Source organism: Falco cherrug, chromosome 7, assembly GCF_023634085.1.
Source record: "Falco cherrug isolate bFalChe1 chromosome 7, bFalChe1.pri, whole genome shotgun sequence".
NCBI lineage: Eukaryota > Metazoa > Chordata > Aves > Falconiformes > Falconidae > Falco > Falco cherrug.
Window position 1 is genome coordinate 45,366,671 of NC_073703.1, and position 25,466 is coordinate 45,392,136.

Sequence of the window (25,466 nt, forward strand, 5' to 3'; positions counted from 1 at the left end):
ACAGCACATCATCAGGACTCCGAATCAGTCATCCCACTGGGCCCTTAGGTGAAAGGTGGTAACATGGTGTCCTATGGCAAAACTATTCCCCATTCTGCAGAAGTTGGTTTACATGGGCACTACTAGGTCAGCTGGGAGATTTCTGGAATTATGACCTTTGGCATGGAAGGATCTAAAGTTTTTCCTGGTATCACATAAAATAGAATTTTATTAAATCCAGAAAGTTGGACTGTCTACTACCTAAACACCAGGAAAAATACTCATGGCTGTGTAAAATGACCACAAGAAAGCTGTAAAATGCAACAACAGTGTCAATGACTTGCAGCATTATCACTGACCCTCAGTTTGCGTGGTGTAAACGTCGCTGGACATCACACATGAACCCAGAATTTTTCATGATCAAATTCAGTGTGAATTTGCAGGGTGTAACTTTTAAGATGTGGACCGATCTCCAGTGACAGGTGGAGATGTCCTATCCTAACAAGTCCATGAAGTAATGATTGGATGGTGATGCTACTATAACCTCATTGGGATAAGTGTCAAAAAGTACTCAGCTTTCTTTTGTTCCCAGAAGCTTCTCTGTTTTTTCTCAGTTATGTTACTTTCTGTAACATAGTACTTTTCTGCAGACGTCTTTTCACTCGCCATTCATCCACCTTCCAAGCACACACACAGCCAGGGCAGAAATAAAACTGCACAACTTTTGCTTCTTTTTCCTCAGTCTCAGGAATCCTTCTATGCATGTGTGCATGAGGCAGCCCTGCTCTTCTGTCAGCAAAAGGGAACTTGTAAGTGAATAGAGCATCCATGCTGGGTATAGGAGCTGTGAAATTGCTGAATGCTGCACAGTGGGATTGAGGCAGACTTGGTGCTATGTTAAGATCAGTTGGTTTTTAAAATGTAGGAATAAAATGAATGGTCCTTGTGAACCCTTCACCAGGCACTAATTCATCAGCCTCCCACTTTTACAAGTGAGAGCAAATGAATGCCAGGAATATGCAGGGATTTCATCAGGTGGGCATCAGGATTAGAATTTAGGGCTTCTAAACTGTGATCAAACCACATGATTGCACCCCTATCAGCTAATTCAGGCATGGTGCTTCTTTACCTGAAGATGAAAACCCCTTCACTGGCTGGACACTCATTAGTCAGAATGACTGTTGTACAAATATGGTTATTTTACAGATGAAAAATATGGATTCTTGTAGGTCACTGTGGAACACAGGTTGGAACTATGTGAGTCCCTTATCTGACTGATTCCTGCTGTGAATATATTAAACACCATTGTGTTACTAGCTGCTGTTTCCTATCAGGAAGAGATAAACTGTGAATTTATTAAAGGTTGGAGCCAACCCCACCCCTGGTTTTACTAGACTGATTTCAGTGAAATAATGCCAAGGACACATTCTCTCAGCTAAGTAGCCCTTAGCCACCTACTGAGATTAACATATTGTACACACATCACAAAAGCTTACAAAGCAAGAGAAAAGCAGCATCTCCTTGTTTCCTGTTTTTCTAAGCTGCCATCAGAGAAGGATCCAGAATCTAGATTCTGTCTGAAAGATCCCCTAGACACTCTTCCAGTCTACTAGAAGGTTGAATCCAGCAAACCCTTGAAATCTGAGAAATATGGGAAGCCTGGCAAAGGCTCTGAAGCTTTCTGCTCTTCCCTCTTGTAACCAAGCAACTTTGCACAGCCTTCCATGCCATGTTTTAGCTCTTGTGATCTTGGCTGTGATAACAAATTGCAGAAGTGGTTGTGAAAGTTAAAAGACATTAAAAAGAAAATGTTAACTGGACTCCTCTGAATTCATGAAAGGTACAGCTGAGTCAAGACTAAGGAGTTTAAAGGGGAACAGGGGTTTGCCCTAACTACTTCGGCAGCACCGCTTTTAAGACAGTTTTAATCACTCCAGTAGAGGTGCAGAAGCAGTGCAAGTCTTCAGGTTAGCTTCTTCTGTGCAGTCTGCAATCCAGTCTGTACATTTCCATCTTCCTCTTTCTCACTACATGTCCACAGCCTCTCTCCTGCTTTCACCTCCTTTTCTCTAGGCACGTTTTCTCTCACTGCCTCCAGCCCTGTTGTGTTCTCTGCAGGACTTTGACTCAAATTCTTTACTTTCCCCCAAGGATCCCTGAGGTAAACCCCTCCCTTAGTCATTATCAGCTTTCTATGTTGTCTTCCAGGTGATCTTATTTCAGTTTTACAGATAAAGACACAAAGCAGAGCAGGGAAAGAAGGGTCAGACAGAAGGGTTTTTCCTCTTTAACCTGACAAAATGGGGGCAAATACATCTGTTGCAAGCAGAAGCAATGACATGTTAGAAAGGATGAGAATGGAAGCTCTGGCTTCCTTGGAAACAGCCACTGAAATCAAGCAATAGTTTTGGGAAGCCCAGGGGATTGATAGAAGAGCTGGTCTCCTTCCAATTGGGACTTGCTGTGTTCCAGGGCTATAATCAGGCAAATAGAGAATTTGCTAACCAAGGCTTTATTCAATGCACCAGGGAGCACAGTCGTCCCTTCACCTGAGCTAGAAATGGCTTCAATAATGTGCAGCATGTGCACAAGTCACTAAAAAGCCTTCACCCTTCACCAGTCAGAGAAGTGCAGTTGCGTGTGCAGCAGGACTGGCAGAGGCAAGAGGATGGCAAGCTATTAAGAATGAAGCCTAATGGCCCCTTGAGAGCATTGGGAGTGGGGAAATAAAATAAAATTAAAAAAACCCTTCACCTGAATTTTAATCACACCCAAGGGAAGACATGAGATTTAATACAAAACATTACACAGCTGCTTTGCTACATGAGATTAACTTCATGTAACAGGATGAATAAAAATATTCCCACTCCAACTTTCTGAAACATTCTGCCCTGAGGCAGTGAGAGAAATGGCACAGAATACAGAATGAGGCAGGGCGATGAGCTAGAGATGCTTTTAAGCTCTGTGCAAGTCACCCATCCAAAACTGGGCTCTGACACAAATCTCCTTCAGCATCTCAAATTAATAATTCATCCTTAGCTGGGCAATCATTACAAGAGCTCTTTTTGTAGAAGTCATAGAGAACAAATATAAGAGTTAATTATGGCTGGCAATACTGTGAATCTTTGAAAGCAACAGGCTATGACACCACTTCTTAGGTTCTCCTAGTCCTGTGCTTAGAGCCTGGGCATCTGCAAAAGACTGTAAATGTAAGTGTATGAGGAGTGACCCACTTCTGCAACTGGAAGCTGGAATGCCTCCCAGGCGCACACATGACATTTTGGCAGCACAGAGAAAGAGAAGTTCAAGGAAACTAGGAAACGAGTGTTGAAGAGGAGTGTGAACAAAAATACCAAAGCAGCAAAATGTCTAGTTCTAAACCCTTTGGAATCAGGCACCCAAGATGAGCTGCTATCAAGATCACAAGAAATCTTTGTGGTAGAAATAAGGCAACTTTCCTCAGCCACCAAGAGAAGTTGTAAGCTCACATTGCAGCCTGTCAAAGGCAGCAGGGACTCAGTCATAAATTGATTTACAAGAATATCATCTGGAGATATAACCTTTCTGCTTTTCAAGATGTAGTGTAAATACATGTCCCTTGACAAGTAACTTCCCTTGGTAACCTCATCAACCATTTATGAAGCCAGAGTGGTATTTCCTTAGTGCTCAGCATGACAGGCAGTGTGCAATTCACAAAGTACACCTCCATCCATAATCAACAATTTCTAAAATTAACTATTTCCTCTTCCTGAAAAAAATATCAGAAGCATCCAACTGATCATTGTGCACATTTTACACTTATCTTTTTGGGACAGCGGTCCCGTTAGGTCCTGGAAATTAAGCAACTGCCAGCACTGACTAGGCCTTGGAAAATAAATCCAGATCTCAACAATTCCTATGAGTCAGATGTGATTTTCTTCTTCTATGCCAGATGAGAATTCACAACTTCAGTGTGATGCCAGTCACAGAAATAATCAAAAGGAGAGCTGCCTTGGCCAGCAGTGTGCTCAGGGACAGTGTGCTGCCTTAGTCTCTGCGGGAGCTGTGGAAGGGCAGGCTGGCTGTGGCTGCTGCTGCTCAGGAAGGAGTCAGGGTTATTCGGAACAGATGCAGCAGTCACTTACCTGATCTCTCTCAGGTGTCTGGCAGCAGTAGTCATAGCAAGTCCAGTCCCCCGGTGCTCTCCTCTTCAGCCCACAATTACAATTGCACCCCTTCCCACTACTCTTCTCTTGCCTGCTGGAAAAAGCAGTCTTGCAGCAGTCCCTCATTTTGGGGGCTGAAAAATTGGACTTTGTCTATGCTGTTCAGAAGCCTTGAGTTACCCCCAGGCACTGGTGATGCTCTGCAGCTGGAGGTGTTCTGAGTGAGATGTAAATCAAGATACATGGTCATAAAGCAGCTAGTGACAAGTCTTGAAGGAAAAAAAAAGGTGTTATCTTTAGTAACCAGGCCAAATGCCAGCTCCAGCTAAGATAACAGACATTCTACTGACTTCCTGCAATTCTCCTTCATTGAAATATTATCCTTTCTACTTCCTGCCAGAGTGTCATTTAACACTGCTTTGCCAGCCTACCATGATTCACTCAAAGGAAGCTGCATTTCAGTAAAGACTAAAGTAACTCCACTACATTACAAATGCATCCAAACTGTGAGATTCAGAATGAGGTTTATAGACATATATACATATTCAAGAGGCTGCATGAATTCAGTGGTTTAGTTTAATTTGGGCCAGTGAAATTAGCAATAATCCTTTATTGTAGGAAAAGCTGGTTAAATACACGGATGACCCAGGCATTCCTGTCTGTATTATTCCAAACAATAGCGAGACCCTCTTCCTGTAGCACCCTGATCTTGGATTCCCAACGCCACTAATCCTATGACCTGGAAACAACTACTGCTCTTCAAGACTGCACTGAAGTGCTCTCCAAACAGCAAGCACCACAATGTCCACTATCTTTCATCATGATAGCTACTGGGCCATGTCTACACCAACATTTGCTGCACATATTGCAGTTCTGCCTCAACACCTTTCAGACACCATCAGGTGATACAAATGTTTTGCCATAACATATGACTTTAACACAAGATGAAACTACACCAAAGCAATTTACCCCTATCTGTATATTTGCACTGGAATATATACCTACATACCTGAGGAAGATGGAACAGCTCTCAGAGTAGGCAGGAGGAAGTGTTGTTTTTCTGTTCACAATGGGTTTCCTCATCAATCAGGCATGTTCATTAAAGCTTGCTTCCTTTAGTGGGATCACTATAAAGGGCAATTATGGAGGAGGAAAAGGAGTACAGACTTATGACTTGCCATCTTCCAGGATTTGTCCTGAAGATTAATTGAATGCACCACTTTAATGAGGATGAGTCCCCACTGAATGGGGGACCAAATTCTTCACATTCTAATGTAACGTTACAATAACAAGACATCCTCTCTACACATGTAAGGCTGTGTCTTTCACAGGAGCATTAGGTACAGTGCACAAATCACAGACCAAGGAGCAAAGGCATAACTATTCACTGAAATTCAGGTAGTGTCAGAGCCTCGGGATCTGCAAGGCCAGCCCTGCTGTAGCTAATAGGCAATTTCTCCATCAAGTGTCACACTGTTCACATGTTCCTGCTTCTCCCTTTCCTCCCAGAGAGCTGATGGTGGTGTTGATGGAAGTGGGACTACAGTGAACTGTTCTCTGATATGAGGTGTGCCAGGCAGTGGGATGCTGCTCTCAGTTCCAGAAGCTGTCAAAGCCATCATGGATTTATATTCTGTGGAAGTAATTAGGGACTCCCCGTTGCTCCTCCACTCGCCTACCATTTGTAGGGCAATTACATCAGATGAGAGTCGTGCTCAGTCAACGTTGCCAGCCTCTCCTGAAGCCAGTGGGGACTATTAAGAGAGGTTACTGGGGCAGATGGAATATTCCCACTAGAATGTACATACAGAGCTATAGATTTTGCCCTTGAACATAGCCTGTGGCAATTTCCAGCAGATAAATGAAAGCTGCTGTTCTCATTGATTTTTTTTTAATAATTATTTGCATCATCTCTTGCTTCTAGTCATAGTGATCCCATCTCCAGTCTGCGGTAGAGACATTCATTCCGTTTTCTATCTTCCATATTTGCCTAATTTTTTCCATTCACTGGCTCACTCTCTCTACAGTTAGCACAGGGATACAGAGCCCTTGTGCCTAGGGAGTCTGGAAGGGGAGGTGCTGCTGCTCACCAAGCTCCTTTTGATAAGGTTTGCAAGGAGAAGGGACTGGCTCTGAAACAGTGAAGCAGTTTTCTTCAGCTAGCTTTTGTCCTTCCCTCACAGCCAACAAATTGGACTAGCAACTCAGAAACACATCCTGAGCTCAATTTATCTTCCTGCATCAAGCAAAAACCTTTACAATGCAGTGAGTTTCTTAGGCAGTGGACTTCCCACTGTCAAGTGAGGCCCACAAGGGACCAGGACCTGTGAGTTTTGCCAGGATGAAAAGCCACACTCTTGCAGTTTCCTGCCTAATAGCAGAGTCCTTGCCCCCGCCCCGCCCCCCCCCCCCCCCCCCCCCCCCGGTGAACTGCCATTGACCCAGAGAATTCAATTAGTATGGTTCTTCCTTTATCAAACAAACTCCACATGGCCCAAACCAAACATGGTGTATTTGAAAACAAATGGATTGAAATGGCCCTAATCTACTCAGACACTGTCCTCTGCATATGTTCCCTCCGATTCAGCCTATCCACAAACACAATCAGGGAATCAACGGGGTCCCTTCTGGTTTGTGAGAGGAGAGGGGAGTCTTGACACCCTGCAGAACAAAGAGCACCAGTGACTGGAGTCTGTATCAAACAGACCATTACAGTGCCTTGACAGTGCTTTTTGGGCCAGTTTTCTGACTGTCCCCCCTGTTGAGCCCTTAGGGAAAGCTGGGGCGTGCCTCAGCTGGGGTTCTAGGGAAGAAAGCTTGTGTGACCTTGACTCATACCATTTTCCCTATGCACAGTGATGCGCAGTACCATCACATGCAGTCTGGACAAACCACACTAGCTAAAGCACTTCTGTAAGCCACCACTGCAGAAACCACAGCACCTTGCCTGGAGGGCTCTAAATCACTTCAGCCATCTTCATCTTCATACATGAAGATTTTTCCTTTATACCACAGAAAAGTTGTCAGTGCCTCCATTTATGGGGCCCACTGATCAGTTACATCTGTCCTAGGTTGCATGCCGTGTCAAAGGGAGATTTCCTGCCTGACTTGCCCAAAAGAACGCAGCTACAAGGAGGAGATGAGAACCATCTTGCTGGCAGATAGGTAACAGCCACAGATGCTGCACCTATGATTGCCATCATAGCCAGCACAGACTTGTTTGGGAATCCTCCTCTAAGACAGTGCACCAAGCAGTGAGTTGAGGTTGTCAGAAATTGCTGGACACTCCTGACATCTATTCAGACACGTCTCGCATGCCTCATCTTCTCTTACCCAGCGGAGACTGGGAACAACCTCTGCCACCACGCAGGCCACCTTACCTTATCAATGTATACAAGTATCTTAGGAGAGGGAGACAAGAGGATGGGACCAGGCTCCGTCCAGTGGTGCCCAGTGACCAGACAAGGGGCAACGGGCACAAACTGCAACACAAGAAATTCCATCTGAATATGAGGAAAAACTTCTTTACCCTGAGGGTGCCAGAGCACTGGGACAGGCTGCCCAGAGAGGTTGTGGAGTCTCCTTCTCTGGAGACATTCAAAACCTGCCAGGACACAATTCTGCAACCTGTTCTAGGAGAACCTGCTTTAGCAGGGGGCTGGACTAGATGATCTCCAGAGGTCCCTTCCAACCCCGACAGTTCTGTGATTCTGTGAGATAGAGGAAAGCCAGAGAGGGTGCCCTGCCCAACAGGCCCAGGCAGAGATGTGCTGGAGGAGCAGTGGAAAAGGCCAGAGATCCTGACTCCCTTTTGCTTTGGGGCACAGATGGAGAATAGCATGTCAGGCAGCACATCTTCGGTAGACTTTCTGGTGGTTCACAAGAAAAACCTGGTAAAAGAAGATCAGAGACAGCACAACTGTGACAGGGCTTGAAAACACTGCCACAAGTTCTGGAAGGATCGTGACTTGCCTGAAGAGAGCTCTGTATGGTAGTGAGCGTTTAGAGATACACCGAAGGACCAGTGACACATACAGGAATTTCAATCCTGGGCTATGCAGCTGGGTAGCCATGAGGGCTGCAAAGACACCAATAAACAAAACTAGTCCTCCCTAGCACAACCCATCCCAGAAGGCTTCCTCCACGTGGTCATTCAGACAGCAGGGCATTTGAGCCAAGTCTCCTGTGGCAATGCCCACTGAGGCTAGTCTCTGCTGTCACAGTGGGCAGTGACTTCTCATTCAGCCTTATCCCTCCTGGTGACAATCTAACAGCAGGAAGAAGGCAAGAGCCAGGGGCAAATATTCATTCTAGGAAGATTCAAAGCCAGTGAATCTATTCCCTTTATACAGCCTTTATACATCTGTTTTCAGTGTATAACACATCTTAGGTGAGTTTAACAAAAGTGTGAAAAAAGAAATCCTGTGAAATTAGATCAGAAATCTTAGCAGAACATGTTTGAAGAAATTGCTGAAAAACATACATTAGAAGTTATGTTTTCTATTCCAGGCTGCCTGAAATATAAGGCAGGACATACATACCCTGAGTGGTGGATGTGAATTATCCCACTGGAACCAGTAGCCAGCACTCCAAACTTCTGAGGTGAGCCATTCTTTTCAGCCACTTCCTTTGCCCCAAAAGCCCTTGACAGGTTTTCCATATTCTCTAAAGTACCGGACATGACCTCATTTTCTTTTTTTCTGTCAGAAACCCCCACCATGAAGATAAAGGGCAAAAAACAAAGAGGAATTTCTGTTGCACTACCCAATTACATTCAAAGTAAGGAACCATTAGAAGCTGTTGCAAAGCTAGGCTCTGCCCCAGTGGCAGGGTGCTCCCTAGGAGCACTGATGGGCAGGTTTTTGCACCCACTGCTGCTTCTTTTTTCTGCAGACACAACACTCCCTGTAGAGCACTCACACAACAATGCAGCTGCCTCACTGAGAACAAGCTAAAAAATATCTGAGGAGACTTTTGGAAAGGCCGCCTAAGGGAGCTGGAGAAAGCAGTACAATCAGCAGCACAAGCACACTGAGCACAGCAGAATTCACTGGGAAAATATATTGATCTGGCTGTACTGATTTTGAGATTTGAGGAAGTCACAAGAATGCTTGAAGTTGCTCATTTACATTTTGTTACCCAGAATGCACTTCCAACTCATCTCTTTCCCACAGGCACCAACATCAAAGCTGTGGAAACAAGCTATCTTTGCATGAAGGTTTTTCTTTTTAATTAAACATTATAAACTAAGGCCAGAAATTCCTTCTTCTTTCACAGCTGGAGAAAGCATAAAGGGAAAAGTGAGGGTAGAGAAACAGAATCCATCAGTCACTGTGCAGAGAGAGATTGCTTGGCTGTGGATGCTTACAATTGCCTTCTAACTGCTTGGCTCATTCATGTAACATATGGTGAGGCATGGAAAACCCACCTATAGCCCAAAGGTCACTATGCCACCTGCAGACCCCCGACAACATGCAGCCTTGCACAAATACACATGGAAGTAATTAGGGAGGCAAGGGAGCTGGGATTTGAAGCGGAACCCCCTCAAGTCTGTCGCATTAATCCTTCCAGCTGAGCTGGAGAAGAAGTCTGAATTCCCATGGGTCTGATTGCCGCAGCTTGTAGCTCAGGGTGGAAAAAATGTGATTTACTGTTTCCTTGCCACTAACACGCCATTGCATTTGTGGGGTTTGGGCGGGGAGAAGCGCATAAGGGAATTCCAAAGGAGCCAGGTTCACTTCCCTCATTACCTGTACAGCCACAGCCTGGCAGGCTGTCTTTTTTTTTTGCCAGTGTTGCTTTTCCATGTACATTCAGTTTAGAAATTACATTTGCGTTTCTCTTCTTATGAATTGGCAGTTAAAGGTGACGAGGTCTTTGGGACCAATGTGGTAGATCCCAGTGTCTGTATAAAGGGATGCAGAGTGACAGGAGTTTGGATTCATCTCTTCCTTATAATGCTGCATCCTCTAGAAGTCTTAAGTTGTGAACTGCAAACCCCTTCTCTGCATTACACTGATCAGGACAACTTCCCCTTACCACAAAGATCTTACAGCTGAAGCACCAGCCAAGACATGAGCGTGATACATCATGGCAAGGAAATCATGGTGGTTGGATGGGGCTTTGAACAACCTGGTCTGGTGCAAGGTGTCCCTGCCCATGGCAGTGGGGTTGGAGCTAGATGATCTTTAAGGTCTCTTCCAATTCAAACCATTCTATGATTCTGTGATTCTGTGACTTTGGAAAGTTAATTTATTGCCAATTAAAATAAAAATGTAATTATAATTTGGGTAGTGGGAAACAAAAGATGCAAAAACATTAATACCTTTCACACCCTCTTGCTCAGGCTCAGCTTCACTCCTTCATTTCAGACTCCTCTATCCTGCCCAGGCAGCACAGGGAGGATGGGAGGGGATGGGAGGTTATGGTCAGCATGTAGTGATTTCTCTCTGCTGCTCATTTCTTCTTGTACTTTTCCTTTGGGGCATCCACAACTTCTCTGGGCAACCTGTTCCAGTGTCTCACCACCTCCACAGTAAAGAATTTCTGTCTTATATCTAAACTAAATCTACCCTCTTCCCGTTAAAAGCCATTCCCCCTTGTCCTATCACTTACATGCCCTTGTAAAATGCCCCTCTCCAGCTTTCTTGTTGGCCCCTTTAATTACCGGAAGGCTGCTGTAAGGTCTTTCCAGAGCTTTCTCTTCTGCAAGTTGAACAACCCCAACTGCCTCAGCCTGGAGAGGTGCTCCAGCCTTCTCATTATCTTTACGGCCCTCCTCTAGACTCATCCCAACAGGTCCATGTCCTTCTTATGGGCCTCAGACTCAAATGCAGTACTCCAGGTGGGGTCTCATGTCAAGTATGTTCTGTCCGTGACAGCAATCGGTAAGTGATCTCCCTGTCTGTATCTCAGCCCATGAGCTTTCTTATTCTTGTTCTTCCTATTTTCTCCCCTTGTCCTGCTGGGGGAGGGAGTGAGCAAGCAGCTGGGTGGGAGTTTGGCTGTTAGCTGAGGCCAAGCCACCACAATACAGAAGTACAGCTTTCATAGACCGCATAATGCAAGTGCAACATGCTCCTTTGATGAAAATAACTGGTTTCGTGGCACAGTGGAGTGCGCAGTCTCTGCAGACCACTGGCAAGTGGCACATCATGCTCATGTAACTTCATCAAGTCATTCACATACACTTAATGAGTGATAAACAAGCCACTGCATTCTTCCTTGTTCCTCCTTTACTAAGTGAACATACATCATAAGCACAGCCATCTAAGATGTTTCTATTTCATCATTCCCCTAGAGGTTTTCTATCTAATTTTAAACTAACTGTTTACATTTTCTGGATTGTGTCAAATAAACAGTCACCACTATATAGAAGCTCAGGATACAGGAAGAGGCAGGGATGGGGAGCACTGCTAAGGTCTCTCCTCATCTCTTTCTGGAATATAAATATTGGCCATGCAATTCCTAGTGCAATTGCCTCTATTCTTGTGGAATTGTCTGGGTAAATTCTCTGGCACCACACAATGCTGCCTCTGCTTTTTGAAAAAAAAACAGATAAACTCACAGGGGGCAGTTCTGAGTGAACAGCAGGAATGCTTCTATGCTACCTTTGCGTTGTTGCTTAGCCAAGGATTTCCAGGCACTTTGCATGATGCAGTCACTCATCTATGGGGTCAAGATTATTTCCATGGTGGTTATCATGGAGGAAGGTGGTTGTGTCTGCTGTTCTTGCTGAATCTCCCAACTCTGCAGTTTTTACCCACCCCCAATGGAGGTAAACAAACCAGCATAGCTATCTCCATTTGACAAGATGTTCTGTCTCCTGGTGAGAAAACAGAAAGCAAAGTGTGCTGGGATAGCATCAAAGTCAGAACTATGGAAGATGCTAGGTGTTTCTCCCATCATATGGAGAAAATCAAAGTACAAGCATACAAACCACCCACAAATTCTGTCACTGAATATGAGCTCAGAAGTTGATCCTAAACTCTAATCTTGGACTACCTTCTTCAGCTGATTTTGCTGCCTTTCCCTACATTTGAAAATGAAAAGCAAACCCTAATACTGCTCTAGAACAGCTTTTACTCTGCAACTAGTTGGCAGAGTCACATGCCATACAAAGTAAAAAATAATAATTGTGTGGGGACAATGGACCTAAATCTTTCTCTTGCTGAATCAAACATCAGAGCACAGTCATGCTCAGTTCTATAACCCAGACTAAGCCTTTTGCTCAATATCCCCAGACTGCCATTTCAGGGAATGTTTACAGAAAGTTAATGCCATGTCAGCATCCCTGTGCAGGAAATGGCAAATATTTAGGCACTGAAAATGCAGAAATGCATGCATTTGGAGTCTGGCTTAAAAGGTTTCCACCCTGAATGCAGCGCTTTCCAAAAATGAACGTAACTCATCACTGGAAATCTGGATAAATACAGTTCATTTAAATGCTGCTTAATTTCCTGTACAAAGTAAATGGATGTATTTTAGTTTTGTCTTAATAAAACAGTCTCAAATTTCAGGCACCAGTTTTCCCCAGAAAGGGATATTCCGTCCTACCCATAAAGATGCCATCTCCCTGGTGAAAAGCAAGGTTCTCTGGCTAGGGTCAAGGAGTACATGCTCCCTGTGAGAGAACAGTGTTTTTCTGCATTATCAGGCCAATACCACAAACATGAGATAATCATGGAATGGCAGAATGTATGCACAGCTCTCAAAGAAAGATCCCTCATAGCTGAGTCTGATTGCCCCTGTTAAGAAAGATACATCTGACTGTCTGGTCTGGGGATTTAAAGCACCTTACCAAGGTGATTTAAAGCCACATCTTCTCTCATTCTTAGTAAGCCATTTTTCACAAGCAGTTCAATTTTTGTGAAGCCATCAGGAAATAAAACAAGGCGGTGCCTGTTTTCTCCACATACTTTCTCCACTTCACCCAGAGGAGAGCAGCGCAGTTCTGAATCACTTCCCATCAGCGCGAGGAAAGAGCTTTAAGTGGTTAATAATACCCAGTCAGGCTGGTGCCTCAGTGACAGGAGACAGCAAAAAGGTTTAGATGAGGTCTGAATGAGCCACTCAATGTGCTCTCCAGTCACTTCTTAGCCCTTTTGTGTTACAGGTATTATCAAAGTATCTAGACTCATTACTACAATGCTGATTCGTACTCCAGGGTCTGGACATACACCCTTGTGTGTTCTTGCCCACTCTGGGGTGCTGTGGAGCAGATAAACTGGATGGACTTAATCAACATGCCTGGTCCCACTGCTTGGTAAACACTGCAGAATTCCACTGTTAAAAAGCTCATCTTACCAAGAGATTCCTTACCAGAAATATAGTTTCAGCCTGCGCACAAAGAAAGCACATACGATCCCTTCTGGTGGAAGTCTCCATGAGAGTGAGAAAAATATAGGGACATTATCACCAAGGATAATACATAACACTGAGAGAAAAACTTGGAAAGTATATTTTGACCCCATGTCCCAAATTTCTTATGAACTCAATCCTGTTTGGGCTGAGAAAAAGCTAAAATGTCCAGTTGGACTCTAAAGTATACTTTTTAACTGTTCATGTTTTAGTCAATATTGTTTTTCTGGCCTTTGGTAAATTAGTGTCTTAGCCCTTCCTTCTATGAGAGGGAAAGGAAGGTATGGCAGTAACACACTTTGAAAGGCACTGATTTAGGGCTTGGAGAAACAATTGCAAGTAAATTGGCTACTACAGCTTAATGAGGGTATATCAGCTGAACTGAAGTAACTGCACACTCTCTGCTCACAGCGAATGCCTTTTATTTAATACAAAGATGTAATAGCTAACCTGCTGAGTCTTTTTATTGTTGCTATTGCAGATAGAAATAAGGACCTGCCTTTAAGCTCTTTCTTCTGGTGACCACAGTTATCTGTGCCATATTTTTCTCCTTTTGAAACAAATCTCTTTCAAAAGTGAATATTCATGAAAAGGGATTCAGCCAAGCAAAGCAACAACCTGAGGCTCTGGAAACATCTAACCATTGAACACACCACAACAGTCGCTGTTACCATCTGCTGTACCAGAGACTCAAGGTACACAACTATATTCTCTTCTGGGCAGAAAGCTGTTCCAAGTTTTAATCAACATTTGGAAGTAAACACCTGCCAGACAGAATAAATGAGAAGATCTGCATTAGTCTACACTGTTGTTGGCACTTGGCTAGCTTCCACATTTGCATGTCTCTGTGTAGCATTGTGCCTTGTGTCACTGTGTGTGTGACAGAGCTGTCATGTTCCCCAGCAGCACTGGATATTGGACATTTGCCACTGGCATGACACAAGGATGCATGGTTTGATGGGGGATTGTTGGAGATGAGATCCTAGACTATCTGGGCCAAGCATCCATCCGGGTTTTGCAGCTGCTTGAACATCTACAGTATTCACCAAGAACGAGCTTGGCGCTCTCGGTACTGCAAAGCAGTACTAGCAGGAATACAAGGTACAAAGTTTAGAGGAGAGTAGGGGCAGGAAACAGCACTGGATTCAGACTCAGCCCTTCTCATTTCTGCCTAGAATTTACACTCTCAAGGAGGTTAAATCTGAAGTAGGGTAATTGAAAATATTACAGCAAGAGATGAATCACTCAACTTTATTAAGCTTTAATGACTGTTTTGATTGCTCTGACTGAGATGACAGGGCTGATTCCACTGTATTTACTAGACCACTTTAAAACAGTATCAATAATTTCAACATTAGACCTGCTGATTTTCTTCTTCAACACTTGGCCAGCAATCCAGACTCCTTGTGTCTGCACACTGGCTTATGAAAAATGGGATGGCATAATGCCACAGCCCAGGGAAGCATCATCACCCAGATGAAAACGATTGATCCAAGAAACAAAAGTCAGCATTGCTGGTTACCAGAAGCTGGAAAAGGGAGCCCTTTACAGGCCTCTCCCATGTAAAATAGTTTAGAAACACTAAACTATTTGGTTTGGTGCATGGACATTTCTTTGCAAAAATGAGCAAATCCTACTCATTTTAATTTTGTCAGATGGCTTTAGACATTCTGTTACTAGACAAGTAGTGGCAATTTCATCAAACTGGAGGGGTTTACAGATGCGGTAAAAGGAAATGTTTATTGCTGGCTCTCTCTACAGATATGCTTGCCCCAATTCTCTGTTGTGAAGAATTGAGATTGCCCATGCTGTACGTCACATTCTTTTTGCTCTGGCAACAGTGGAAGCTCTTGTCATGGAGTATTGTGTTACACAAGATCAGACCTCATGGGCCACTTCTAGTGGTTACTGACTCTTTTTGTTCCATTTCAAACCTTGAGTTACTGAGGTCAAATACAGTGACCCTAGCCTTCATTTGGTATCAAAGGGAGGGATACAGCCTTTATACACTGTGGGAACTTAAGCTTCAAAAGACATAGCGTCAATACATACAGGAAAGTGCCTCCAGCACTTACTGATTACTAGCTGGGGGAAGGCAGGATTTTCCTATAGGTTCCCAGTGGGCTCAGGCACAGGGGATACCAGCAGAACAGTTGCTGTGGCTGAGGACAGCAGAGGCTGTACGGAATGGGATCTTTTGTAAATCTTTCAGCCAACCAATTCCTTTAGGATGTGGGGGATTCCTGGGAGGCACATGGGAGGACGCACCTGAGGCTTCTGATATCCCAGATCTTTACAGGTGCACTCTAAAATAAACTTAAATATCACCATGGAAGAATTCCTGAGATATCAGCCACCCACCTGCTACACTGAGTCAAGGGCAGCTTTCAGACATATTTGTCTTCATTTGAAATTTTTTTGTATTAGCTGCAGCTGGAGGCAGCTGGCAAAAAAAAAAAATTGCTTTACAAGATGATTTTAACTTTGTACGTCTGCTTCAGTTCACATTGCATGGACTTCACCTTTCACACTATACCAAAACTACAGATAACAAGCCTGGTCACCAAACCTTAAAGATATACTTTATATAGCATGTTTGTCTGTATAAGTGTGCTCCTGCCTCAGTTCTCAGACAGTTGTATCAGCCTTTGGATTTCTGAATTTTTCAAAACTGAAGGGAAGTTGCTGCCAGTAGACCTCAAAGTGACACAGATTTTCATGGTTGCTGGGTGTTGGGGGCTATAGGCAGATTGTAGGGGTTGTGGTAAACTTTGGGGAAAAGGTAATATTTTAAGGGGTTTTCTTGATATACTTTCCTTCCCTTCTCTCACATACCATAGTTCTTTGTTTTGTGCCATATCTGTTCTCTGTTAAATTATACAATACATTGCTCTATAAGTTGCTGAGATGGCCTGGCTTTAAACAAAGATATGTTAATGCAGAGAGAAACCCCTGTGAATATGGGGCTGTTGCTGGAAGCTGCATGCCTGAATTAATTTAGTTGCCCATTTGATTTAATATAGAAAGTATCTCAATAAAATATAAAGCAAAGATTTTTTTTTTTAAAAAAACAAAACCACACAAAACCCAAACTCTGCAGAAAAGCTCTCCTATCCTAACAGCACCAAGGTAAATGTCTTTTCCATCTGCTCCAGCTGTGTTCAAAGTTCTTCAGCAACAGCTTGAACGCTGCAGTCCTATTACCAAACTCAGATGCTGAATTTCAAGATCTGCTGTGTTCCTCCACATCCCCTCAGGCTTTCACTGGGAAGGGTTAAAACTCCTTTTGTTTTGGTGTGGAAACTTTGGTGTGATAGCAGCAGATATAAAGGACACTCCCAGGCTCCTCAGGAATTGTGACCCGGAGACACCCTGTTACTTGCTGAGAACATCCCTTCGTATCACTGAAAGGGTTTTTGCATATAATCATCACCAGAAAACACCTGAAGCTAGCAATGTTCTGGGAAGGGGGAAGAGCAGAAAAAGAGAAATAAAGAGATAGCAGGAGAGTTTAGTTGCCTTCTTTTGAGAAGGCTAAAGTGGGCCTTAACTCACTACTTTACAATATATCCCACTAAACAGTACACATCACTGCCTAAAAGCATACTTTCCAACTCTGCTATACTGCCGAAGATTACCGTCGAATGGTCTTTTTTTAACTCTCCAGGCCTTTGTCCACTGCTGCTTCAAACAATGGCTGTTCATGAGGATGTGGAACAAACAACCAGGATTCCTTTCTGAGTGTTTGCTATGGTGGGAACAAATAGGGAGAGCTTAAAGGAAACACTAATTGTGAATAGCACAGGTGAGAGGAGAACTGGCACGGAAAGGCTTTTGCAATTACAAGCCAACATTCTTTGCTTTGCAGCAGAAAGGAGGGAATCTTCTCCTCAACTGAGACTGTTGCTAAAAAGGAGGATCTTTTAAGTGTGAATATAAGGCAAGGTGACGATTTTTCCTCACTTATTTTGCCCATTTAGAGGACACCAAAAGTTGGGGGAGAAAGGAGGTATAAAGGCAGTCTCCTCCAAACAAGCATTCTTTAAAAATTATCTGTTTAGAGTAAAATAAAGAAATGAGGTGGGTAAATCCCAAGCAAGAAGAGAAGAAATTTGCAGTCTGCAGAAATTCCTCTAACAATGCCTTGGGATCACATAAACAAGGTTATTAATAGAAGCCCGCCTCTCAAGCAGCCCTCAAAGGCTGCTTCCTCCCATTCTTCTGTCTACACCAATTCAAGGCAGAGAAGCTCTGGCCTGAGAAAACCTCATTTGCTCCCTTCTTGTTTTTATCTTTCCCTCCACTGTATTTCCTGTCAAGACTGCAGGTCAGAAAAGCCGGAAATCTCTTTGTACCCCTGTGACTGCCGAATTCTGAGCAAGAAACATACCTCAGATGGAGCCCCACAGCCGCTGCGCTTTGGTGTGCTATCGTGTGGGGAAGAGAATATACCATAAGTGTGACTGGGCACACACAGCTGGTTTTTTTCACCAGTAGTTCAAACTAACACAGGTGAGGGTGGGAGCTGGGCTACAGGCTGCTTTTCCAATTACTTCAAATAAGCTAGCATTCCTGCTTCACAGCCACAGGACACATGGAGGACCTGACCTTGTTTTTCCTGAGCCTTCCAGTCAATGTCCCAGCAGAAAACCCCAAAACATTCTTTTTCTCTGTTCTGGCTTCACAAATCCCAGGCATCTCTTTAAGTGATTTTTCTAGGAAAAGGCAGAATTTTATGTGCCCCTGGTTGTTTTTTTTTTTTTTGAGGAACTGACAAGCTCTGAGAAAATGAAGGGTTTTATACTTTCCAACTTTTTTTTGTTCTTTTGTTATTGAGATTTGCAGCCATAGTTTCTCCAAAAATTAATTTGCTCAGCTTCTAGAGTTACAAGAGGGCTGGGGAATAAAGTGAAAAACATTACACAAACTCTAGGATTATCACACAGCACCAGCAAATGTACCTACCACAAAGAACAAAGAGGCAGCCAAACTCAGATTCGCACACACAGCAAAGAAGAAACCATTATTAATATTGCAGAAACACAAAAGGTCAGGACAAATTTCTCTGCATCTACCTGCAACTATGGACAAAATATCTGGTAAGTTTTGCTCTACTGGGGCAGTCAGGTGTCAAGCAACAGAGAACAAACCTAAAAAATGCACCCATTACTTTGACCTGATAGCTTCTCCAAATTCACACCTAACAGGTGTCAAAATAAATGCTGCCCCAAGGATTAGACTTCATACCCGAATCAGATAAATACAGAGAAGTAGGCATATGCTCCCTGCCACTCCCACTTTCCATATGCAGTCTAGAATATCTGGGCTTTCAAGCTCTGGTGTGATACACAGGTTGTTTTAAACTGGCATAAGAACACCTGCTGAGCATAAAAAACCTACTTGTGTAGAAGCAAGAGCTGCTGTTGTCTTTGCCAGTAGTACCTCAGCAAAATACATTTGAAGACTCTGTGCTCTAAAATCTTCTTGGCTGTGTAACTGTAACATGTCTTAAGGACTCACCCTTCCTTTCTCCAACCTCAGTCGGTCCTTCTGAGTTGAAACTGCCAGTTTGAGTCTTTACCTTTCTTCGGGGCACCCTGACATATCCTAAGTAAAGGCAGGGAAATACAGAGGATTCCTTTCCCAGTCTAAAATTTTGGATCCTTTTGATCCTTTTGAAAATCTGTTTGCATTATTCAATGACAGCATAGTACACAAGAACATCTGTTGAGTAGGGTCCCTGCTCTGACTGCGTGTGAGAGACCATATAGTCCTACTATATGCAGAATAAAATAACTGATATTACTTCCGTTGCTAAAGAATATCCAGCTAGAGGAGCTGGTGCTGTGTTTGGCCACCTGTCATGGCCACAGAGCAGCCACCAGCAGGATAAAAATGTCCTGTAGGCACTGTGACCCCAAGCCTACACCTTGCATGATGTTCTTGAAGCTGAAAACACTAGAGTGCATCATGCTGAGGCATCAAAGCTGTGAAATAGCCTGGGTTCAGGAGGAACATAGCCACATCACTCAGTGCTGTGGTAAGCAAATAAACAGGGAAGCTGTCATGGAGCTGTGCTGAGTTGCATAGGCTTATGGGTTCAGAACTGAGGACTAGTTCTTCCCCTCTTTCCCCACAGATGTTATAGACATGCCTCAGCAGCTCTACTGAAAACCAAACATTGTGTAAGCACAGAAGGAGAGTTTACAAATTGAGAAGAGGAAGCCAAAAGCAGTGCATTTATGATCAGAAAATACTTTGACCATCATGTTATTAACTGTTGGGACTCGCTTCTACAATTAGCACAGAAGTCAACACATTAAAAGTATTCAAAATGTTATAGGATGCTTGCATGGATAATGGGACATGCAAGGTTACTGTAAACAGTGTAAACTGGATAAAAAATTTATAATCCCATAAACCAATCTCTAATTGCCTACAGGAAGATGGAATTTGCCCTGGCCTACTCATCAGTGGTGACCCTACATTTTCTGCATTCCTCTCTGAAGCTCTGCTGTTGGGTACTCTCTGAGACAGACTTATTTTCATATATGTATACCATATTTTCATATGTCATTCTGGGTAGTTCTTGCATGGTCCACTGTAGTCACTAGATTCTGTCTGAATGGGATGGCAAAAAGGCAGGGAGATTTTGTTATAGGGAAGGCAGGGAGGAGACCCTGCAGGGGACTGAGCTTTTTAAGGAGAAATACCCCTGGATTTGTTTTCCCCTTTTTTTTTGCCGCAATCTGTACTGACAACAGAAACTGGGAGAAAACAGGGAGCAAGTATGTCAGAACGGAGAGTGGTCTGTATATCCAGTTGTGATGCCAATCTGCAGTTGGGCTTTGCAATCAAGAAGATACGCAGCAGATAAACAAACAGGCTAGAACTTCTCTCATGTTAAACATTCAAAACTCAAAGGACTGCTCTCTAGGGACCACTAATGATAAAATCACAAAAGAGCTCAGGATGTGCAAGAGCAGCCCACAGATTTCCAATGACTGTTCTCTAAAGACAGTGTTACTTACGGAAAACCAATACCAAGAACAGTCATGCTGATGGCATTCTTCCAGCAAAATGTTATCAACACTCTACTTCTGTTCACAGCTAATTATACCATGCACAAATGCCACAGGGAGATGGCTGCTCTATCAGAAAATGCACAGAAACATATGCTGCCATATGGAAGAGAGAATCTTCACTGGGCCTGCTCCTCTGTGTGTGGAAGGACTCCCAGCTCTATTCTATTATTGTTTATAAAGCGAGTTCCCTAGAAGGTAAGCAGGAGAAGGGAAAAGCAGGAAAAATGTTTCACATTTCATACCAACCTTTGGTACAAGAACACCAGCAAGTGGGAAGGAAGGTTATTCATTCTCTGTAGAAGGGATAACAAAGCTTTACGAACACATTGCAGGGCCCTGTTCCCTAAACAGAAACTTTGCTTTGTTGCTAAAATGCATTGAGCTGATATACCCTACTTAGGAAATTTAACCTAACTCAAGGCTTATACACCACTTAAAGCCCACATAAAAATGCAACAAAGATCAATCAAAATAAAATTGTAGCAAACTAAATGTCTTCATTTCTAGCAGCAGGTTAGTAACCATCCAATAAATCTTATTTAGAAATGATCAGCCTTACGCTAACCGAAACACATTTTCATTTTTGTCCTCAATGAGCAATATCTAATGGACAATGGGACTGAATTTTTCTTAGCTCAGGTGTTTCTGCCCTTATTCTTCTCTCCTCCAGCTAGGAGGAAATGAAGGGAATCCTGTGTTCCTTGTTTGCACACTCTTCCTAATCTCATACTTGGATGCCTTTTGTAACTATCAGTTGCCAGCAGTCATTTACATCAGTTGCAAAGTGACTGTAAGGTGATACTAAATAACAATGGTAGCAGTTTGCATCAATGCAAAAATCACAAGGTGTTTAATAATGCAACTCCCACTCCTCATCTCTGCTTGGAATCCCAGCTAAGAATTTGCCTTTTACTTTTGAGCCTGTTAAATTATATCTTTGACATTGCTGGGTCTCGGTGCTTTTAACACTAAAGTCTCTCGTTTCTCTGCACCCATGAGGAATTCATATGCCACTGTTAACTGATCCGGCACAAAACTGAGCAGAAGAATAAAAACAGTCTCATTATATAATGCAATTTAGTTTGCGGACCTTTTCATAAACCCCTCCTCCCATGGCTTGTATCTACTTCAGCTGCAAGGGTCCATCAAACAGGATAAAATGAGAGAAGAGGTCAAGAAATCTCTGAGTTGTAATCTGAAAGGTAGTGGTTACCAACAAGAAGCATGTAAATCAACCAGTGATAGAAGAAGTGCTGAGGGGGATGTCAGCAGGGGCTACAGGCTGAGTCTTTCTTGTTTCCTATTCAGATTCTTGCCCTGGACCCAGCACAAGCAAGTGTGTGATCCAGTTCCACTGCGGGTATAAAGGCAGCAAACAACGACAGAGGCTGCTGAAAGAATCAGGCAGGAGAGTTAGCACAGAAATGTGATTCGGATGGAAGGTCTGTGACAAACAATTTCAGCCCTTAGTAAAGGGGATGAGGCAAGACTGTTTCTGAATACTACTGTAAAAAAAAATTAAAAACTTAGTGCCATGAGAAGTCTGAAGAACCTTCAAAGAAAAGTGGTTCTTGTTCTAGAGATGCTTGTTATTAATAAAAGCTCCTCTGATTTTCAGAAGATTCATATCCACTATTTCATGCCAGCAGTTTTACCTTGCTGAAGGCTTCCTCACAGGCACCATAAATGAAGAAGCTTGGTGACTTAGGGTTGATTGGCTTTCATGTCTATGGTTCAAAATCCAGTTGAAGTTTGTCCCACAATTAGAGTTTTAATTAAGGCTTTTTATTTCTCTGCCTCTCTCCCTTCATATGGATTTGCTGATGTCTAATAGCAGGTGAACTAATATTGCCATTCTTCTTGAAAGGACACTTACCTCTTCCTAACTGTTCTACTTCCAAAAAAATATCTGTAGTAGCCTAATAATCTCTGATACTGCTGCTTCTGAAAAATTTCACTGAAATTGGTTCAAATGGTATCAGGACAAACAATTATATAAACATTTTAGCCATAAGAAAGCAGGCTGCAAGTGGAAAGCAATGGTTAAATGGTCAGTGTGTGTTACTGTCTGTTCAGCACAGACTTACAGGTACTTCTACCCAATACATACAGAGCTGGGAACATTGCAGATTGCTTCCTAGTAGTTTTTGCTGTCTGGACTGTGGAGTGATGTCACATGGCTGAAGCCGGTGGTGTCGATACTGTTTTGTAGGGCTGCCTGCTACCCTGTGGTCTTCTGATGCTGCTATTTTTGAGGTTAAAATTAGGAATTAATTTGTTCTAAAAGTGTTATAATTGAACCTGATCTGTATCCTGTAACATGAACTCTGTACAATACTGATTCTTTCAGCTTTTGCAATGGTTTGTATAAGCTGGTATAGCTGATGCAGAAAGCTTGGTCAGGACTGGGAGCTCTTGCAGAGTCTCTGCTGACTCACTATAGGACCAAGTTATTCCTTGCCCTATCTCAGCCCTGTATCTAAGTGTTAATGGGGATAGTAATCCCTATCTAACAGGGGTCTTGTAAGATTTAATATCTGCAGAAAACATTAAAGGGTTAAAATGAAACCAGACACCGAAGCGTTACTCTGTGCTCTGCTCTTGATAGAAGGGATTTAAGCATTTCAATTATTGGTCTCCAGCACAACCTACCTTTTGTTCATGGATGGATGCACTAACGAGCAGAGCTAGATGTAAGCTTTCTGATAGAACAGTTTTCCATTTGAAAAATGCCAGTTTAACAGAATCAAACTATTTCATGGGAATGTACTTGCTTAATTGAATTTTCTGGCAGAAATCTGCCCATTTCCTCACAGGTTCTCTTGTGTACCTGATCAGTGAGCAGAATTGAGAGCCTGGCAAACCTAGTTCCAGCTGGGATACTAAAGATTTTCCTGGCAAGAAGCCTGGAAGCCAAGGAGCCCTATTTGAGCCGGGGCAGCCAGGACTGCTAGGATCCCAGCTGTGTGGCAGCAAGCCTGAAAGGAAAATGACAGGACTTTTGAGCCATTTGAACAAGTCTAATTCATTTAAGAAACTCAAAGAAAAGCATTTAGATTACGTTTTTCAAATTGAACCACTAGAATTTACAGCTTTTGGTTTCAGGAAGACAAAGAGTTTTGCTCTTAAACTTTTTCCCAGGGTGGGGTTCTGGGCTGCATACCTGGAAGCGAGGAAGGAAACAAGAACAGTTCAGCAGAAAAGAAAGAATCTTTGAACATGTTTGTGCCGACAGCAGCCCATCTGGGCTTTTTTCAAGGACAGGTGGTAAGGGGAAGCCACACTGACCTTATCAGAGATTTTTGATTGCTCAGTCCGCTGGTGTTAATAGATTGTGTGAGAACCAAAACAGCACGTAAAAAGCCACCAATTACTTTAAAAAAAATCCAGTGATAAGCAGCAAACTGGCAAGCTAAGCAGCGTACAACATTAGACAGCCAATATGATAGAGCCACACTCCCTAGTGATCTCTCTAGGGAGTCAGGAGGACAGCAGAAGGGTTTCTGCAGGTACAGCTATATGTTCAGATGCACCTGATAGGAAATGCAGTTGTGCCTATGTCCCTACTTTGATTCTTCTCTTCCATGACTTTCGGTAGGGTCTGCATCAGATTCTGAGTTGCCAGACCCATAAAATTTCTCTCTGCAAGTCTCTAGGGGTGTTAATCCAGCTGCTCCCACAAGTATTCAAGATGTGTAAAGGAGAGATGAAGAAAAGACAGTGGAAGGAGAGGAAGGCGTTCATAAAGATCAACCATCAAGCTCTAAAAATACAACCCAAAAAGTAACTGAAAAGGCCACACTCCCTGGTGTCTGATGTCGGTTCTCAAGCTCTGAGCCATGTACTTCCCTTCTGTTTTTAAATAAAAAAGCATTAAAAAAAACCTAAACAAACAACCAAATGCAAAATTTTTTCTAAGTTTCTTCTTTTAGAGGGCAAACTTTCTACTGACAATTTCAATGTGTGACCCCTTAAAAATGCACATCTTCCTGCCAAAAGACCCAAAGCTCTGTGTAGACTTGGAAGATTCAGTGCCAAAAGAACCTCCCGTTCTTTCTTCTCAAATGCACAGTTAAAGTTACAATATTACTGCAAACATTGGTGGTAGCTCTGACTACGTATGTGGAGTGGAGTGGAGAGAGACGAGTGAAGAATAAGGAGGTCATACTGATTCTCCACCTCTGCCTTCAAATTTTGTTGTAACAATTGTTAATTACTTGCTAGTAGAGCTAATTACAATTAGACCAAGAGGGTGATAATTTTGCAAAGAATGTTGTCTCTCTTTAGAAGATTAAAACATTTAATGTTTCCTACAGTCTATTGAGAAGAGGATAAATAACCTGGAGCATCCTTGCAAAATCATGCAAAACATTTCTGTAAAGTCTTCAGCTTTCACTGATTTTTGCTTTAATTTCCAAACTGAAGCAGCTTCATTTGCTAACATACCTTTATATGCTTCAGTAAAGTGCAGCCACCTGAGGCAGAGCTAAGAGCAGATGGGTAAGTCACCTTCCTGGTGCTCTGTTGCAGGAGGACAGGACACTAGCACGAATAATATCAGAAAATGCAGTGGAAGAGGTACACTATCAGAGTTCTGGGGACTCGGGAGGCAAGAATCAGAGAGGACAAATCTGCATCTAGTTTTTCCTTGCGCATGTCTTCCTTTCATGCTCTCTGCTGACACAGATTCTTCAGCAAGTGCTGCCCATGTCTGTGTTTTTGAACTTCCCCCGAAGGCAGAAGCTGGGGCTTTGCTTCAGAGATGGGAACTGCCAAAGGGAGCAGCGTTGCCCAGGCAGGTGTGGCAGCAGGCTCTGGGGACGGAGAATGACAGCAAGAGGAGCAGGGAGCTGCAGATTTAGAAGCAGACGGTATCCTCTATCTTTCATGTCTTCTT

The 25,466-nt window shown here is 43.1% G+C and overlaps 1 protein-coding gene across 2 annotated transcripts in view; it reads right to left on the reverse strand.

Annotated features, from left to right (window-relative positions):
* The window catches only part of TSPAN18 (tetraspanin 18), a 166,803-nt gene that overhangs the window by 129,491 nt on the left and 11,846 nt on the right, over positions 1 to 25,466 (reverse strand). Inside the window, exon 1 of one of the 2 annotated variants that reach the window (XM_055715438.1) lies at positions 4,104 to 4,301. The exons of the other annotated variant lie outside the window; for it this stretch is intronic. The gene's annotated coding sequence lies outside the window, so the exon portion shown is untranslated. Of the gene's footprint in view, positions 1 to 4,103; positions 4,302 to 25,466 lie in introns of those variants that run through there. 2 annotated transcript variants of the gene reach the window in all.